Consider the following 20,131-nt stretch of genomic DNA (forward strand, 5'->3'; position numbering starts at 1 on the left):
AATAGATGCTTATCCGTTGATCACAGAATTTCCAGATGAGCATATCTGTCTAATTGAAGAACAACCCCCATGGAAACTTTATTTTGATGGCTCATACACATCTCATGGATCAGGGGCAGGAATATTGTTGGTCACACCTCAAGGAGATTACATTCCAAAAGCCTTCAAGCTACAATTCCCTAGCACCAACAATATAGCTGAATATGAGGCCCTCATAGCAGGATTAAAGATAGCTACAGAATGGAACATTATTGAGCTACAAATCTTTGGCGATTCTCAGCTCATCATCAAGCAAGCCCTAAATGAATATCAAACCAAAGATGAAAAGTTATTACCCTACAAAGAGCTAGTTGATCAACTAACCCAACATTTTACAAAGCTTCAGTTTACACAAGTGCCTCGAATATAGAACAAAGCAACAGATGCTATGGCTACTATAGGCTCACTCTTGGAAATTCCCCAAGCAGCTACACAGTATGAGTTTTTAGTGGAGCAACTCCTCACTCCCGCCTATGCGAATGAGGATTCAAACCGTGTTTGTATCTTGGTTGGTCCCCAATCCCCTTGGTACCATGAGATTCACGCTTACCTTAACGATGGTATCATATCCCCTCACCTCACACGTACCCAACGCCAGAACCTCATTCGAAAATCATCCCACTATGTTATCATAGCCAATACCCTATATCGTCGGGGTTATCACGATACTCTCTCTCGATGTTTAGACCAAAATGAGGCCGCAATGGTGTTAAAGGAAGTACACTCTGGACTTTGCGGTGCCCACACGAGTGGTATTGTCCTAGCGCGACAAATCCTTAGAGCAGGCTACTATTGGCCTACCATTGAAGAAGACTCCTGTGACTTTGTCAAAAAGTGTCTCCCATGTCAGCAGCATGCAAATCTTGTGCACGCTCCAGCACAGGATCTACTGCCTATTGGACCACCTTGGCCTTTCGCTTGTTGGGGCCTTGATCTAGTTGGAACTATCACACCCCTCTCATCTGATGGACATAAATGGATAATAACAACTACAGACTATTTCACTAAATGGGTGGAAGCAGTCCCCCTAGTCTCAGCTACAGGAGTTTAGGTCTCCAAGTTCATTTTGTACCACATTGTTTGCCGCTTTGGCATCCCATCCACCATCTTCACCGACCACGGAGGTAACTTTGAAAATCTCAACATGGAAGAATTATGCACTTCCCTTCGCATCCATCACCACTTTTCTAGCCCATATTTCCCACAAGGTAACGGCCAGGCAGAGGCAACTAACAAAACCCTCCTCAAAATTCTAAAGAAAGTTGTCAATGATTCCGGCCGTGATTGGCACCTACAAATAAATCCAGCCCTATGGGCCTATCGAACTTCCTTCCATACATCCACAGGCACAACTCCATACTCCCTAGTCTATGGTGCCAAATCGGTACTACCTATAGAGGTTGAACTTCCCTCCTTGCGCATATCTTTGCAAGGGAAAATATCAGATGAAGAATATAGAGTAGCTCGACTCACCCAGCTAGATCTCTTAGATGAGAAGCGACAACAAGCCTATGATCATCTCACAGTCTATCAAACTCGTCTCAAAAGAAATTTCAACAAGAAGGTGCTTCCACGACACTTTCAGCCAGGTGACATGGTCCTCAAAGAAAACATGAAAGTCCAAGTAGATCGAGAAAAGAAAGGCAAGTTTGAACCTACATGGCTTGGTCCTTATGTTGTCACTGCTTCCTTTGGCTCCGGAGCTTATCAGCTATCTACACCGAAAGGAGAACTCTTGAATGATCCTACTAACATCATTCATCTCAAGAAGTTCTATGCTTGAAGATCCTTGGTATACCTAGCTTTTGAAAAATACAAAAAAAAAATAGTAAAGAGAAATAAGAGTCCAATGGTGAAAACTTGCAATTCAAGCGCCTTGGATAGGTACCTTGGTGAAAACCTGGTAATTTAGGCACCTTGTGTACTAAAGACTAATCCATTATCTATCACTATCCTATCCCTCATCCATTCACCCACCATCCCATTAGACACACTTGCTTGTTCCCTTGGTGTTCCAACCAAATATCCAAAATCTGATGAAGCTTGTAAATACCTCCTGTACAGCTTGTAAAATCTTGTACCAAAGCTTGTATTATACCTTGTAAATCTTGTACCATACCTTGTATATCCAAATCTTGTCCAAAGCTTGTACCATACTCCAGCTTGTAGATAATCTTGTATCCTATCACATGCAACCAAAGAATTCCATTTTCCTTAAGCTTTTCGCAAACCATCTACCTATCCACCTATCAACTATTATAGACATCCCATCCTTCACAAACATTTCCATCTCACAAAAAACAAAAACATGAACAAACTTGTACATTTGTAACATATCTTGGTCGCTCAACCTGTACATCCTCTTTAACTTAGTACCATCGTATCTATCCAGCTTTCGTGTCATTTCATCCTTGATCAGCATCTTGTACACACCGCACAGCTTGTTTAGCTATTTCAATGCATCCTTTAGCTAGATCTCCTGTCACCAAATTGTTATCCTTCTTAGTTCAGCTTGCCAGACGCACCACTCATCCTGATCCACCAACTTAGGTGCTCTCCGATAGGTCCTTGCAGGATATAGCTTTCCTCAAGTCTAATCTTGGTCCGTTAGTACCTCGTCCTACCCATCTCATTGGCAAATGACTCTCTTTTGGATTTTCACTTTCTTTTGATTTGGAATCTCCCCTTTTGGGTCTTGAAGTATCTTTTCCAAGCAATCTCCTTGTTCCCTCCTCAAGGTTGCCACGATCTTCCATATCATGGTATGCTGCGAATGGGGCAATTAGAGCATAAGGTCTTGATCAAGTCTTTCTTTTGTTTTTCTTTTCTGCTTGTGGGTTACCTAGTGTCGGTTCCGTACTACTTCCTCTGGGATTCATGTGTGATGCTCGGGCAACCCTTGCGTGTTTGTTTCGAGTCAGTTTGTCAGTCCTCTGGACAGTTGGTGAACAGGCCTTGATGTTCTTCGTAACCTTGGAAATTAACCAATAGTCCTATAGCAAATCTAGTGCTCAACTACATGGTGGTACTTCTCTTTGAAGTATCCCCCCGTTCAAAAAGCTTCAATGGTTTTCCTTCATCTCCATTATCCCCCATCCATATCCAGCATCCGTCTCTCCTACCCCAGCTGATGCATCAGTATCTCTTTGAATCACTCATCACTCTTAGCTTTAGGGATCCACAATCCTAGTCTTAGGGATCCACCAATCCAAATCAATCCACCAAGCCTCATCTTTCGAGATCCACAATCCTAGTCCTAGGGATCTCCGAAACCCATCTTCCGCCAATCTGACTCTTTGAAATCCTGTTGCATTAGCTTTTTTAATCCCCTCATCCATCTCCCCATCTTGGATTCCTTTTATAACGCTCCGCTCCTTCATCCTCTGCAATCCCTGAAGTCTTAAGCTTGCTTCCTCTTCTGCATCTGATTCTCCTTTATCATTCTCCCATAGTGAGAGTTTGAGCTAACTAAACCTCTTCTCTTAATCTAATCTGAGTCTCCTTGCTCATCCCAGATTCTTGTATTTTTCAAGAAGCCACCGAGCCTCGCTTTCTCTCCCCGCTACCTTCTTGAGGGGGCATCTCACAGTACATCCTCTCCTCTTCTGCTCTAGCCTCGGGCATCTTATTTTCTTATCTTTGATGCGATGCCACTTGCGGCATCACATCAAAGAGGGGCAAAATGTAGACACCTAAAAATCCTTTAAAAAATAAAGTATTTTTATTTTTTGAAAAAATCCCTGATGACATCATCATTAATTAATTAATTAATTAATTTTTATGCCATTAAATCCCTTTATCTTAATTAAAAATATTTAATTAAGGAATCCCTCCCTAAAATGTTTAAATCTTATTTAAACATTATTTCCTTATTTATTAATTATTTAATTAATAAATTGACCAAAAATCCTAAAATAAATAAAAAATTTATTTTTTGCCCAAAACTTGGCCAATTTTCTTATGACCAATAACCTCTTCCAAAATCTTCTAATCCTTCTTTAATTTCGATTAAAAGCTAATCCCATCATTTCCTACCCCTAATCCCAACTCAAAATATTTAATTAAGATTAAATATTAATCCTCATGTTTATTAAAAAAGTTTTAATAAATATCTCCTCAACCCAAACCCTTGAAATAAATAAAACTTTATTTATTTCTTAAAAATCTAATTTATCCTCATCCTAAGAAGTTCTAGACTCTTCTAGAAAGTCTTCATCCTCATCCTAGGAAATTCTAGACTATTCTAGAAAGTCTTTATCCTAATCCAAAGTCTAGACTCTTCTAGAAGATGTCTTTAAACCTAATCCTAATCCCCTCCTAACCTTGTCACATTCCCTAAACATGGGTTAAAACTTACTAACCCAAGCCAAAGTTAACAAATATCTCCTCCTTCACCCACCCTTATTAAATGCCATCCACTTGCCTATCCCTAAGCTAATCCTAAACCATCCTAATCCATCCTCTAATCATTTGCACAAGCCTAAACAAGCTTAAAACCTTCCTAATCAAGTCCAAGTCGAAATTGCTCTCATCACCCTCAAAATATCTCAACCATAAAACTTTATGAAGTCCACTAGGTCATAAATGACTCTTACAAGCCCTTTTATTGCTCTTACAAGCCATTATGAGGGTCTTTATGAGGATTTTATCCCTTGAGCCTCCTTTGTTGACTCATCCTTCCCCTTTCCTCCATCCTCTCACCATGTGACATGTGTCACTCCTTGATTGGCTATAAAGAAGCACAATCCATGTGCTCTCCTCTCATGCAATCTGAGCCCTCTATGAGCTTTTTCCCATACTTGCATCTTAGCCCTCAATCTCTCAAGCCTCTTGCCTATAAATTGGATCCTTCCCCTTTGCAAAATAACACAATCCATGAAGTAAAGTTATAATGCTATTTTGAGAGCCAAATCCATACTAAAGCCATCTATCCACACCAAAAATCCACAATCATCCATTGAAGCCTTTGGAAGCATATTGAGCATACATCCTATCCATTTAGATAAAGCTACTCAACAAGAGAGCTTCTTATTGAGAGAGTCCATTAATGGCTCATATTCTCAATTGAGAGCTCATCTTAGTCTATCTTGAAGTTTATGAATTTTGTTTAGTTTGTAGAAGCTTTATTTAAATTTGGTTTCTATTAGCATACTAACATTGCTCATATACACAAGCTAGGATGGGAGTAGAGAGGATGCTTGGTTGCAACCTTTCTTTGTTGGTATTCCTTGTCTATTTGAAAGTGTACTAATGTGGCATAGAGACACTAGGGGATCGGAGTCCAAAGAGGCTACCAAGATAACCTTAGAGTTGTCTCATGTGATGACACTTTCCCACTTACATGGTAGATTTCCTATGTGTCTTGTTGCCTTAGGGTTTAGATGTTACTTGTGTCTTGGTACTTTTGAGATAGATTGCTATTAGGATTTTCTTGACCTAGATGTTGGTTATGACTTTTGGGATTGATATTCGTATGGGACTTAAGACTATCTCCTAAACACAATAGGAGTGGGTCATTTAGGTTCCATGATTTTGAGCTGTAGTACTTCTTATATATTGAGATCTGATTGCTAGATGTACTTGTGTAGTTGTTCCTTTCATTCTGATCTTGTATTTTTGTTGGATGGTTATATTCTATTATACTATATTTGATTTCAAAGATCTTATGAGATGATGTATTTATTCATGATGTATATTCTTTGAGCTTTTCATACCCTATGACTTGTATAGTAGATGATTATGCATTCTGGTTATGCCAAGTGGTGTCCTATGTAATTGTATATTATTTAATTGGATTCATACTCGTGGTTATTCTATGATGTGGATTTGTTATATATCGGATTTAGTATTAATAAAACTTATACATGTGATTCAACATCATGGAATCCTTAAGGGATGTAATATGTTTATGGATGGTTGTATGTATGTGAGTTATTGCTTTTGCTATGTTATCTCTTGTTGTTATTCTTTTAAAAAAAATGTTTGGTAAACTTTGTGAAACTTGTAGGTTAATTTATTTTGGGTTCCCTAGTAGGGCGTTACACAAGTCTTTGGCCTCTTCTCTAGCTAAGAAAAAATTTCCTAATTCTAGGAAAATGGATATAAAAAAGAAGAAAAAGATTGGGATGGAGGAGGAGGTTTCTATAGAGGACTGTGATGAGGATGAAGAGGAGATGGATGTTGACTTGGAGGATCTAGGTTCTTTGCAAAAGAAGAAGGCTCATACAAATGAGAAGGCTAAAGGCCCTAAAGTTGCGGTCCATATTTAACCTTCACCTTTGCCTCCTCATGTTGTGGAAGATCAAAATGAAAATGAAAATTTTGAAGATAATTGTTTGAAGATGATACCCTTGTATACATGAAAATCTAACCTATCAGGAACATGCATAAACAAGCAAACATTAGTAGCATGTGTGTATCAAAGATTCAAATAAGATTAGAAAACTATTAATTCTACTTGATTTTTAAAACTATGCAACCAAAATGTTAGAGTCCTTATGCAACCTCAAAGCAGCTCAATAAGGGGCACCCATGAGAGGCCTTGTTGGTGTGCTTTAGATTGGAGGGATGTCAATGTGCTCTCCCAAAACATAACTATCAAATCTCTTGATTGATAAATGGTATGCAAAATGATATGAGTAAATCTAGACTAAATGAATGGAGAGTACCTTCAAGAAATGGCTATGAGTGAGCCAATCTCAAAGGATTCCATGGATGTGAATGTGGATGAAATGCAATGGAGAAAGAAATCTAACAATATCATACTACCATGAATCTAATGCAAAATCTAGAAATCTAGGTAATGCAAACAACTACCAAAGGTTAGCTCTAAGTATGAAATCTCTAAGAACTCAAAAGCTAAACTAGCATGATAACAATGCAAATAAGGGAGATGGAGAAATGCTTGAGATAAGGGCTCTATTTATAGGTTTGAGAGAGGCCTTGGAGAGGTGGCATCTATGTGGCATCCACATAGGTGCTAGAAGGGAGACACGTGGGTTAAAGGACAAATCCATGTAAAATTCAAAGCTAGCCTTTATGGTTGAGAGGCTCAAGGTGCGCTCACACATGTGTGAGCAACCTTGGGGGAAGGAGTGGGGGGGACAAAGGTGTAAGAGTTGTAAGAGGTGTAAATGAAGTGAAAGCTTTATTGGATCATAAGCTTCTCACACATGTGTGAGCAAACACTTAGGAGCTAAAAAGTGCTTAGAAAGATGTTTAGGATAAATGAGTGGGATTAATGAGTGGGTAGGCTTAGAAGGATGAGAGTGATGGGTGTAGACTAGGTTTTAGGATGGGATTAGGATTAAATTAAATAAGATTTAACTTAATCATGGGATTAAATAATTTAATAAAGTGGGGGGAATTAAATAAATTAGAATTTATTTAAAAGAGGATTTATGGAGCACTATGCATTAAATGAATTTAATACATTTGGGGGAAGTATTTAAATTAAATTTAAATACATTAGGAAAATGAACATTTTTAATTATATAATTTTAATTAAATAAGTAGAAGAATATGACAATGAAATGTCCCTTTTCTGATTTTTGTATGATATTTCCAACCTCTAATCAGATCTTTAAAATCAAACAACTAATATCCCAAAGATCCACCAAATTCCTCAAGAAACCCCAAATCGGGTATGCCAGAAATTGTGCCAAAAGCTTCACAGCTTCACCTATTATTAATAAATCTGAAAGTGGACATTTTTAAAGAAATTTCAGCAGCATAACATCCTACAAAATGACATTTCCAAATCCGTATAACCTTTACACAACAGTTCTCAAATGTAGGACAAAAACTATGCTCATCAGGCTCCCGAAATTAACACAAAAATGCCTGAAAACACCACAAAAACACTAATAATCTATCTTAAAAGTTTAATCACGTCCCAATACATATATTCAGCTCTATTTTAACACCTTAAAGTCTGAAGTACAGCAGCAACCCAAACTGATATGAAATACTCAACTGAAAACACCAAACTCATACAAAAAACACACCCGAATACCCACAAATCTGCACTGTTCAGCACAAAGGCAAACTCTGTATGAGCATGCACATGGAATGGCTTCAAACTCCAATCCTTAGCCTTCCTGGAAACCTACAAACTCCCATTCTTGGGTCTCCCTGGAAACCTGTAAACTCCCGTTCTTGGGTCTCCTTCTCCATAGGTTTGGCAGCCTCTGAAGAATAACAAAGAAATGAGCAAAATCAAGTTCTGGAATGCCCAAAATGCCTCCAAAACCCCTTAAAAGAGGGCATAACTGTAACTCACGTCCAAGAGAGGTTAATGAAACATATTTTAATAATAATTTTCATTTATTAGTCCAACGGTTTCCAAAGATTAACCCCCTTTTTCCGAAACTTCACTTTCTTGGGCCTGCCTGCCTTAGCAAAGATTATTATTTTTTAATTATTTGAAAAGGGGACATGACAAGTCCTCCCCTCTCAAACATTGCTTGTCCTCAAGAAATGGCTAAACAATAAACCAATCAATCCACCTGGATCCCAAATGTAGTCATGAACTATACTACTGCCAATTAACACAGGCTCCTGCAATATCCTCTGCAATATGACCAAGAGGAATCCATAATCAAACTGACAATTATAGCTCAACCAAACTCCAAAATCACCACTACCACAGTCAAAAACCAATGAGACACAAACTCTTAGAACATCAGAACCCAAGTAAAGTGGACAAATCAAACTACCAACATAGTAAATACCATCAACGCATCCCACTGGCCTATACAGAATGTACAATCCAACTCTGCAACAATGGTGAACGCTCTTGAATGAAACTATACCAAGTATGGAGAATCCACACACTATACAATGCCTGCAGTCAACACAACTCTGTAGATCACCGACCACTATCTCATAACCATAACTACCATGCACCCCTGATGGTGAAAAGCCATCACAAGATAAATAGCAAGAATTAGAACCCAAACCAAATTTTCCTGCCATCAACTCCTCAACACAAGGATCAAATGCTAATTGATGTACATACCTTGCAATATAATGTTGATAAAAAAAACCAACCTTAGTCAACAGCTCACCATGAACAAGTGATACAACCCACTGTGACTGATCACCAGCTAAGTCAAGAGATGTCATGGCCAAAGGAGTAGAATCAATAACAACACCTGCTGAAGCATCACTTTGAAACTCCTGCTCTAAGTCATGTATTATCAAGCTGTCAACTGTAGAACCTATCGCTATGTCATGCCCATCACAACCCTCATCCTGAGGTGTCAAACTATCCCATAACTGATGACAAGCACTAGGAACCAAAGTACATCTTTGTATCATCATCTCATCAACATGGTCATCAAAGGTAAATTGATGAGTGTACCTCATAGTGTAATGCCAATAGAATGCGCCAATCTCAGTCAGTGACTCAGACTGTAATCCAGATGAAACTAACTGTAATTGATCATTAACCATGTTGGAACTAACTACTACCTCCGAAGATATCACCAAGGGAGTAGTATTACTAGCAGGAACCATGCCAACTGCCGACTCACCAACATCACACATGATCTTTGATACATCTCTAGTCTCTGTGCCTTTAGTATTAGAGGCCACCACCCTGTCAGGCATACAAAAATCTGCTACAACACCCAACTCAACTAAACTTGACTCTAGTGGGAATGAACCTGATATGCCAATGTTAGTATCAAGGATGGATGCATCCCCATCTCCACTATCTCTGACAATCTCGGCCATGGACATCCTTGGATCACCAAACACCATAGCTTGTGACTGTATAGAATCAGGTAAAGACTGTAGTCGCTCTAACTCCATGGTCACCTTAGCCAAATGAAATTGTGACTCCTTGAAAGCCAACTGTGTACTCTCAAGAATCTTAGAAGTCACCTCAAGCTGCTCAGTAAGCTCACTCACCTCATCTTCCTTGGCCAACAATGCATCATATGTTGTACTACCCCACTCCATAAGATAATCTCTGTCAGCTACCAACTGCATATAATTATGTCTCAAAATCCGAATAGCCTCCTATAAAGAGTGGATCTCTGTCAAGGAAAGATGACTTCCTTCCTGCTCATCACTAGTAGGAGAACCCCATCCATAAACTGCTAACAACTGACGATCAGCATCAAAATGTTGGTAAGTGATAGCAATGTCTTGGTCACTAACTCTCAACTGATTAGACACATGATGGCACTGGCTTGACTATCTCCTACAAACCTCCTCTGATGCACTGTCTAAAGGAGTATAATCAAAGTTACTAGTCTCTAGAGTATTACAATCCATATCCTGTGAATCAAATCTAAAGCTCATATCAACATATGGAGTATCAAAAACATTAGCACTGCTGTCCAACTCCTCTGTACCCAAGGAAACTAAGTTTTCAAAACTGCCCACTACATCCTCCTGGATGTCATCAATGCCAATATGATCCTGGGACTCATCTATACACATTGCCAAATATGAAATATCATCAACACATTTCAGAAAGTATGGTCGACTGGATATATGAACAAAGCCCAACATTGGTGTATAAAAACTAATACCAACATCAGACAAGATACCGGCACAAGAAAAGACAACACCGTGTAATTTGCTAATCAAATCCATGATAGCACCCAAACAAACATTGCTACCAAAAAGTGTTAAATATCTCCAGTCAACTGAATCCCAAACGCCAATATAACAATCTCGAGTCCATATCTGTAAACTAGAATCAACTGGTAACTCAAGAAAACTCCTCACCTGAGTAATATGACCAATACCAGCTAACTCCACATACCTGTCATGATGAGATAATGAAGTCACAATACTATCTTTGTTCACCTTCAGCTGGGTAGACAAATCATGTGAAGTACTACCAGCCTCAACCTCATGTGATGAAGCATCTAACTGTGCCTGGTACTCTTTCTCAGCAAAGTCATGAATGCTCAATGTCTGCTCATCTCTACCAGGTATCTCACCATCCTGCACAACAACATCCTCATAATCATCATCTGAACCCACTGCACTATAGTCACTGCCTATTGTAACTATACCATCCTGAATACCTGTGGCATCACCCTTTGACAACCTGTAAACAATTGTCTCAATTTGAGTATCAAGTTGACCGTTACTATCAATCTATGTAATATCCTTTCCCACCACCTCCTGTGGCAGAGTAGAATCTGAGACCTCTACCTGGCTATCAGCTAGTTTCTCAAACTCCTCATGCAAGTTCTTGGGAATTGTGTCATCTGTCCTGTGAGAAAATTTGCCAAATAGAAATCCAGTCAAATTATCCACCTTAGCTGGGTCGGACAACATGTCATTCATTATACGTTGGTGCTCAATCAACTATTCAGACATGTCATGGCTTATTTTCATAAGTTTATCTCGAATGTCTAAATAACCATCCTTTCTACTGTTTTGACTTTGGATATCAATTGTCCAAGATTGTGTCCTCTGAGACTCTGTACTATACCTGTCCATTCTGGATAAAGTAGAGTGTAACCCTAATAGGATATAACTTCTTCAAACACCAAGAACTAACATGCAAATGATTAGAAGTAGCATGCAACCATAGATTTTGACATGCAACTGATTAGAAGCAACATGCAACCACCAAATTCACCAAGAACTAACATGCAAATGATTAGAAGTAGCATGCAACCATAAAAATTTTCATGCAGCTGATTAGAAGCAACATGCAATCATCAATTATGACATGCAAGATCTAGGTAGTTGTCAAAAATGCAAGATCTGGGTAGTTGTCAAAACTGACATGCAAACTTCTACAACCACCAAATTCACCAAGAACTAACATGAAAATGGTTAGAAGTAGCATGCAACCATAAATTTGGACATGCAGCTAATTAGAAGCAACATGCAACCATAAATTATGACATGCAAGATTTGGGTAGTTCTAAAAATTGAAATGTCCCTTTTCTGATTTTTTTATGATATTTCCAACCTCTAATCAGATCTTTAAAATCAAACAACTAATATCCCAAAGATCCACCAAATTCCTCAAGAAACCCCAAATCGGGTATGCCAGAAATTGTGCCAAAAGCTTCACAGCTTCACCTATTATTAATAAATTTGAAAGTGGACATTTTTATAGAAATTTCAGCAGCATAACAGCCTACAAAATGACATTTCCAGATCCGTATAACCTTTACACAACAGTTCTCAAATGTAGGACAAAAACTATGCTCATCGGGCTCCCAAAATTAACACAAAAATGCCCGGAAACACCACAAAAACACTAATAATCTATCTCAGAATTTTAATCATGTCCCAATACATATATTCAGCTCTATTTTAACACCTTAAAGTCTGAAGTACAGAAGCAACCCAAACTGATATGAAATACTCAACTGAAAACACCAAACTCATACAAAAAACACACCCGAATACCCACAAATCTGCACTGTTCAGCACAAAGGCAAACTTTGTATGAGCATGCACATGGAATGGCTTCAAACTCCCATCCTTATCCTTCCTGGAAACCTGCAAACTCTCATTCTTGGGTCTCCCTGGAAACCTGTAAACTCCCGTTCTTGGGTCTCCTTCTCCACAGGTTTGGCAGCCTCTGAAGAATAACAAAGAAATGAGCAAAATCAAGTTCTGGAATGCCCAAAATGCCTCCAAAACCCCTTAAAAGAGGGCATAACTGTAACTCACGTCCAAGAGAGGTTAATGAAACATATTTTAATAATAATTTTCATTTATTAGTCCAACGGTTTCCAAAGATTAACCCCCTTTTTTCGAAACTTCACTTTCTTGGGCCTGCCTGCCTTAGCAAAGATTATTATTTTTTAATTATTTGAAAAGGGGACATGACAGACATATAATTAATTAATAAATAATCAATTATAATGTCAAGGGAAATAATAATAAATTAATATAGTGTTTAGGACAATTTTAAGTGTCTACAACCCTACCTATCATCGATGATCTTGGACTGACTAAGAAGACCTCTTATCCTTTTAATCCTACTATCCCTAGGCATAAATTTGTGGTTACTCCAAGGTCTGATTGTGCTACAGTTGTGTCACTTCCTATATGACACTTGTAATATTGATTCTTAGCAATTTCAGTCGAGAATAGGCAATTAATGTTCTCCAAACAACCAAAGAAGTTGTGTGGAGGTAATAAACCTAAATTTACTAAAAGATTTATGTATGTATGTATATGTGTATATCTAGTACTCCATGATGTGGAGGTTTTTCTTTCTTGTTTTGTATTTGTACTTATTCCCATAGTGAACAGATACTTTTATCATACAATAAAGCATTTCATCATAAAACATAGACATTTCATCACACCTAATTTAGAGTTTCATTATATAACGAAGGACCTTGTTATGTGATGTAAGAATTTTGTCACAATCCTAGTGTTTTGTCTTGCCATTTTGGAGCACTTCACCATTCTGGTATTTTATTGTACCAAATTATTGTACCTAGTAGGAGGTTTCATTATACAATACTGGTTAGATTTCATTATTTCCTTAGCAATGAGTACTTCCAAACACTTTTGGAAATTGTAATTTGGTGTTTCAAATACTCATTTGAGAGATGTACATTCCCAACCTAGAATAGATTGACTATCTATCACCTTCAAGATAGTTAGAAGTATCTTCATGTTCTCTATGCTTTAAAGTTGGAAATGAACTTGAATGGTTAAACACATAGGAACTTGTACTTTTGGCAATAAAATGAACATAAAATTGGACACAAACATAGTAATCAGAATGAACCTTGCATGTTAATCACCTAAGTGAAAATGGAAATGTATGAGTGTAATGATATTCTTGGGAATCTTCAGATCATTGTTAAGTCTTATGCTTGTAATTTTTTTGTATGATGTATGTATTCTTATGGCTTTATTAGAAAAAAAAAAATGTTAGTGAATGTTTAATCCTTTTTCCCAAGGATTCCTAGGTAAACACTACATTCATTATGTAATGATGTGGTAATATGTTCCTAGGTTTGGGTTTAATGATTAAAATTAAAAGTACAGCTTTAGCTAAATGCATTGATGTAACCACACTTTTTTTTGTTATGAAGTTGACTTGTATTTACTTAGATACTAATATAAATAAAGGAGAACATTTTTTATCCAAGAGAGTGGGTATGTTGTAAATATAGTGTGTCATTGGAATTGTTAATGTTATGAGAAAGGAAACACATGATTTCAATGTAAATTATGTGTACGTAATGCAAGTGTGAGCTTACTTATATAGTTGATTCAAGGAGGTGTAGACAATAGAAGAACTCAATTATAAAGACTTGACAATTATACTATGTGTCAGTTTTCCCTTCATTCTATCAACAATGAGCCTTTCACATTTCTAGGGTGTGGCAATCCTGGTAGTTATCTTGCCAATATAACCCCTTTTTGATATTGCAATAATCATTTTAGGCAATTAGCCTTGTTGTAAAAAATTACCTTTACTGATGTTTTTTATTTCATGAGAATTAGCTTGATCTTTTTGGATTTTCCATGTAAATCTGGGTGTTGATTGTGTTGGTGTTTCTATGTGGTCATACCTAATTTTGCATTAGAGTGTTACTATACTATAACTAACACATCTTAAGTGGTGGTTTTGTTTGTTAAGTATTAATGACAAATCAAATTTTTTATTAAGAGTGTGGGACTAACTAACTCACCCCCCTCTCAATTATTCGACCTGTTCAATAATATTCCCATCCATCATCTCCTAAATCCACTTTAGGCTCTAATGTCCAAATTTTAATTATATCCTCATCCATATCTATTTTGGGTCCTTATATTTGAAAGTAAAACCCTTTATTCCTTCCATCCAATTTGGGTCCTTACATGCATCCACCCACTATATCAAAGTCCACCACCACATCACCTCAAATCCCTAAGAAAGATTTAAAAAAGGAACAAATCCTTGAATCCTTTCCAATATTTACCCTCTATCATTCCATACATAAAATCTCCACACCATCCATTTGATGTACTTATATCATGACTAATGGAAGAAAATTGGATGCTAAAGCTCAAATATATAAAGTCGTAAACACATAAAAATACAAGGATCTACATGTCTCATCTAAAAGATATTTATAAGAAAATAAAAATATGATTCAAAAGTGAGAAAAAATCAAAAGTCCACTAAGACCTAAAATGAACAACTCAAAATCATGTGGATTCCCAAACTACTCATAGAAGAAATGACTTTCAAAGGAAAAATCCAACATTTCTTATCCAAAAGATTTATCCACTCATAACTCATCCAATCCCCCATTTACAAATTTTCCATCTTTCAAATCCATTTCAAACCCTTATGACCCAAAATCCACTATCCTAACTTCATCATCTATTCTAGTCCTTATATCCTAAAATTCACTTTTTCTTCTCCATCTCCTTAAAAATACCCTCCTCACAAACTTTGCCACCCTTCAAGATATGTGCCAATGATGATCTTTCCAACTCCCTCATCTATTTATTCACAAGTATTCTAACCTACCACTCATCCACAAAAACTTCATTCTCCACCATCCACCCATTCAATCTAATCTTTTGCATAAGTCCATATCCCCCACCCCCTATCTCTTTCACCTCCCATCTAATCATTCTACCAATATCTATGAGCATGTATCCAAAATTCCCAAGTACATTTTATTAAAAGTATTTAGGAATACTATCCATGGAGTTGAATGAGTCCTCCATCTCCCTATCACATATACATTATCTTCCAAATTCACATATACATCCATTCACTTATTTCTATCTTGTTGTATTCTAAACTTGAGGAAAATATCCATCTACACTATGCTAACATGCATATCTTCCACATCCCCTATCCACCATCCTCAATCCTATATTTTCATATCTTTGATCTTGACTATCCTTATCCATTATCCATTCACTATCCATTATTCTATATAAGTTGATTCACTTTCACATATTTTTATCTTGACATACTACCGATATCCTTCATCTCATAGTTATTGTTCTATTCATTTCCACCATCCTCCATCCCTTATCCAATATAACCCCACCCTCCATTCTATGTCTTTTATCTTGATTATCCTATACATTTTCTCCAATCCATATAACCTATTCCATCCATATCCTCCATATAATTCTGGCATGTCCTATCCATACCCTCCATCTCATATCACTTATCCAACCACCTTCCATTTTCACATATTTTCTCTTGATAAAAAATAGAGGCATTTTAATATCAATGCATGCTTTGGACAATACACGTCTCCATTCCCTCTATGCACATCCTTTACACACTATCCATATATTTTATACATGGACTTTATCTACCACAGTTCCATCCATTATCTCACCTCTAGTTTGTGGAATTCAACTCCTTTTATACATATTTCTTGGGATCCTTACCACCCATTCCCCTTCTTTATCCCCCATATCTTATCTCTGTCCATTGCATCCAAAAAATATCTAAACGCCCCACCTTTCTTTACCATACCATGGCTCTTCCTTGCCATTGGTCCCAATTAATATAAACTATTATCCATATTTTAATTCAATCCCATCTAATCCATTTGGCTTTTCCATTTCACATCTAATCCATTTATCTTCCTTCTATCATATTTAGTTAATGATATTCATCATATCTTATCCTCCAATCTCATTTTATCCAATGCAATTACCCTCCACTTATATCATAGCCAATTCATCAATCTTCAAATCCATTTCTATCCAATCCATTCAACCAAAGAATCCCTATAATCCAAAAAATATCAAAACATTCCAATCATTTTCAATCAAATACTAATCCATGCAATCTAATCTTGCAAGTTAGCACATCAATCTTTGACCAAAGCATCATGCTAACCCAAACCAACTGATAATTCATTAATGAACCTTTTAAACAGATCATCATCATGGGATGTATCCTTACCAATCCTTGGATTTTCATTTTTCTTATCATTAATTTTTTCATTCTTAACCAATCGTCATTAATCAATAAACCCATCAATTGGTTTTCATCTTGATCAAGGGCAAAATTTTAGTTTTATTTTGGTTTCTTGTGTGTGCTTGTTTGTTGCTTGTATGTGTTGGAATTTTTTGCATTTATCACAGTATTTTATATCTTATTGGCACAATGGAAACATGATCTTCCATATCATAGTTTCGTAAGTCATATGGTTGTATTTGACCTTTTTTTAATCACGTACTTGATACATTGTCATAATAGTTCGTCATATCTTGGTGCATAATGTCAAGTACAATATCAAACCTAGGTTTCTCATAACATTGCAACATGCATTTATTCTATTTTTCCTTCATCACCCCTATCCTTTCCCCTTTCATATTTTGTTCCATTCTCCTAGCCACTCTGAGAGCACACTTGTGTTCTCCAAAATTGAATGCATTTTCAAGCGGGGAATACCAATCCCTTCTCATCATGTGCTTCCTCGTGCTTCCATGACTTGGGAACCATGCTACTACTCTTATCGCTTTATCCACTATGTTTTATTTTTCTTTGTTTTAGAATCACTTCATGATGCTAGATCAAAGAGGGGCAAAATATAAACACCAAAATATATCCACTTGAGCACAAATACCCTTATCCTAGTCAATTAAATAAATATTCATTATTTATTTAATACTTTATCTTTATCTTATCTTTAATTAAATAAGTCTATATTTATTTAATTCAAATGATCATTTATCCTGATCTTAATTAAATAAATCCACATTTATTTAATTAAAGTTACCTTTACCTTTTACCTTTTATTGAATAATTTTATATTTATTTAATCTTATCTGTACCCTTTTTTGTAGAATTTAATCAATTCCCAAGTTAATTAAACTATCATAGCCTTACTCCCCCTCTTTTTTCCTAAATCCTACCCACGAATTAATCATTGATTAACTACCCTAATTTCTTGATTCATAACCCATTAACAATGTACCCTAATTTTAACTATTACACATGTGTGAGCATAATTTTAATTTTCAAATGTCAAGTTTGATTTAACCCTCCACACGTGAACCCTCCTTGGGCCTTTCAACTCTTCCACATTCTTCCTATTCTCTTCTTTTAAAGTTGCTCACACATGTGTGAGCAACCTTGGGTTGGGCCTTCCAACTCTTACACCTTAAATGGGTATGTGGGGTGCTAAGATCTTTTAGAGGAGGTTAGGATGTAGAAGAACAAGGTGGAATTATTAACGAGTGAGCTTCTTGATTTGAAGGGAGAAGTGGAGAGTGTTGCAAGGTTTTGTAATGGGATTAGGTATAGTGTTTCATCTACACTTTGTCCCATAGAACAAAATCTAGAGGACAACAATGATCGAGAAAATTGTGAGTTTATTGACTTTCGTAGAGAAGACTAGATTAGGGTCTTGAAAAATGTTGGGTGTGTCCTTAGACCCTATCATTTCCTAGTTCCTCACTTTTTCTCAATTATCAATTGCCCTTACAAGGATTATCATTTGATTATTGTTCCTTTTGTTAGTTGCTAATTTTTTATTATTACTATTTTTTATTTATTCTAATTGGCCACTCCAATTATACACCCCCTGATTTGTTTCTATGTAAGGGCTAGCACCCTTGTAATGTTGTTTTTTAAAATAAAAAATAAAAAAATAAAAGAAATAAAAGGAGAAAATAAGTATTTTTGTCTATGTGCTAACAAATTTTTAAAAGTATTAATTACTCATTTCTTTTCAAAAATAAGAAAGGAAAAAATTGTTTGTTGCATACTTATGTGTGCTTACAAAAAAATTCTTGAGATTTTAATTAAATATATCAATAATTTTCCCAGGGGCCGTCGTCGGTGTCATAGTTCTTCTGCTCATCGTTCGCATATGCCATGCTTGTAGGCTCCTCATCACCACTCTCCTAGTGGTGGCAATATTGGTTGGTTGTGCCACTTGGCTTCTCTGCCTCGCCACAATTCTAGCTGGTTCCTCATTCCTATGGCTCCCCCTCTTGTTGCTCCTCTTGGCTCTGGTAGCTCCAAGTGGTCTTTCCCCTGCTTGGGTCTAGCAATTTCTCTGCTGCAGGTGGAGGAGAAAGACAAAGAGAATGGTGTTGATGGCTAGATTATTCCTAGTCAACCTACCAATCCTAAGGATTCCTGGGGTTATAATGACCGTGAGGATCCCCCTTCGCTTGGTACTACTCTTGCGGCTTGAGGGAATTGCTTATATTTTTTTTTGATGAATAGTTTTTGTTTCCAGCTTCTGTCATGTGAGCTTTCGTAGGGTGATCTTGTATCCCCTGACCCCTTTTCTGTGAATATGTAACAAGTATGTTACTTTATTAATAGAAAGGGACCATTCATTAAAAAATTTAATAATTATATACAATTATTAATTATTTTAAAATATTTGGAGTAGTCTAATAAGTTTACTATGATTTAAGTAATTATTTTAAATTGTTTGTTTAATTAGGTGCTTATATTTTATATCTTATTATATACAACAACCCCCCAAAATAAAAATTTATTTCAACTTGATTAATTAGTTTCACATGATTTTTTATTTGAATATTTACTTAATTTGTAATGATTTAAAAAAATACTAAAAATCATCAATTTAATTTCTAATATTCATTTATTAATTTAAATTTACTTCCCACACATTAAAAAATTCATAATAAATAAACATTATTTATAAATTGTAATCAACACTCACACACAATCAAAGACTAAAATAATTTGTATATGATGAAGTATGCAACTATAGAATTGGAATAAACAAAAATTCAAACAAAGATTGCATATACATTCACACACCTTGATGAGCTAAAGTGGATGCACCCTTCTCTACTGGATTTGTTCTTTGGTTGTATAATTGTTTTATGAATGTGGAAAGTTCTATGATCAACACAACATTAGATTCTAAAGTGATTTTGACATTATGATACTAGAATGGAAGTGGATAATTTTGTAAGGGAGAAGGCTCCAATTGATGGATTTAGATAAGGGGAAATGAACAATTGAATATGAGGAGATGAGTTGGATTGAAGTCACAACCTTATGACATGTGGCAAGGCCTTAGGATGAGCACTTGTATGAGGAATAGGGATCACTGCCACCTTGGAAGAAGGTGAGAGTGACAAGTGTAAACATGTCAAAATGGAAGAGATGTAA

Source organism: Cupressus sempervirens, chromosome 8 (assembly GCF_028749045.1).
Source record: "Cupressus sempervirens isolate cs-2001-9-10 chromosome 8, ASM2874904v1, whole genome shotgun sequence".
Lineage (NCBI taxonomy): Eukaryota > Viridiplantae > Streptophyta > Pinopsida > Cupressales > Cupressaceae > Cupressus > Cupressus sempervirens.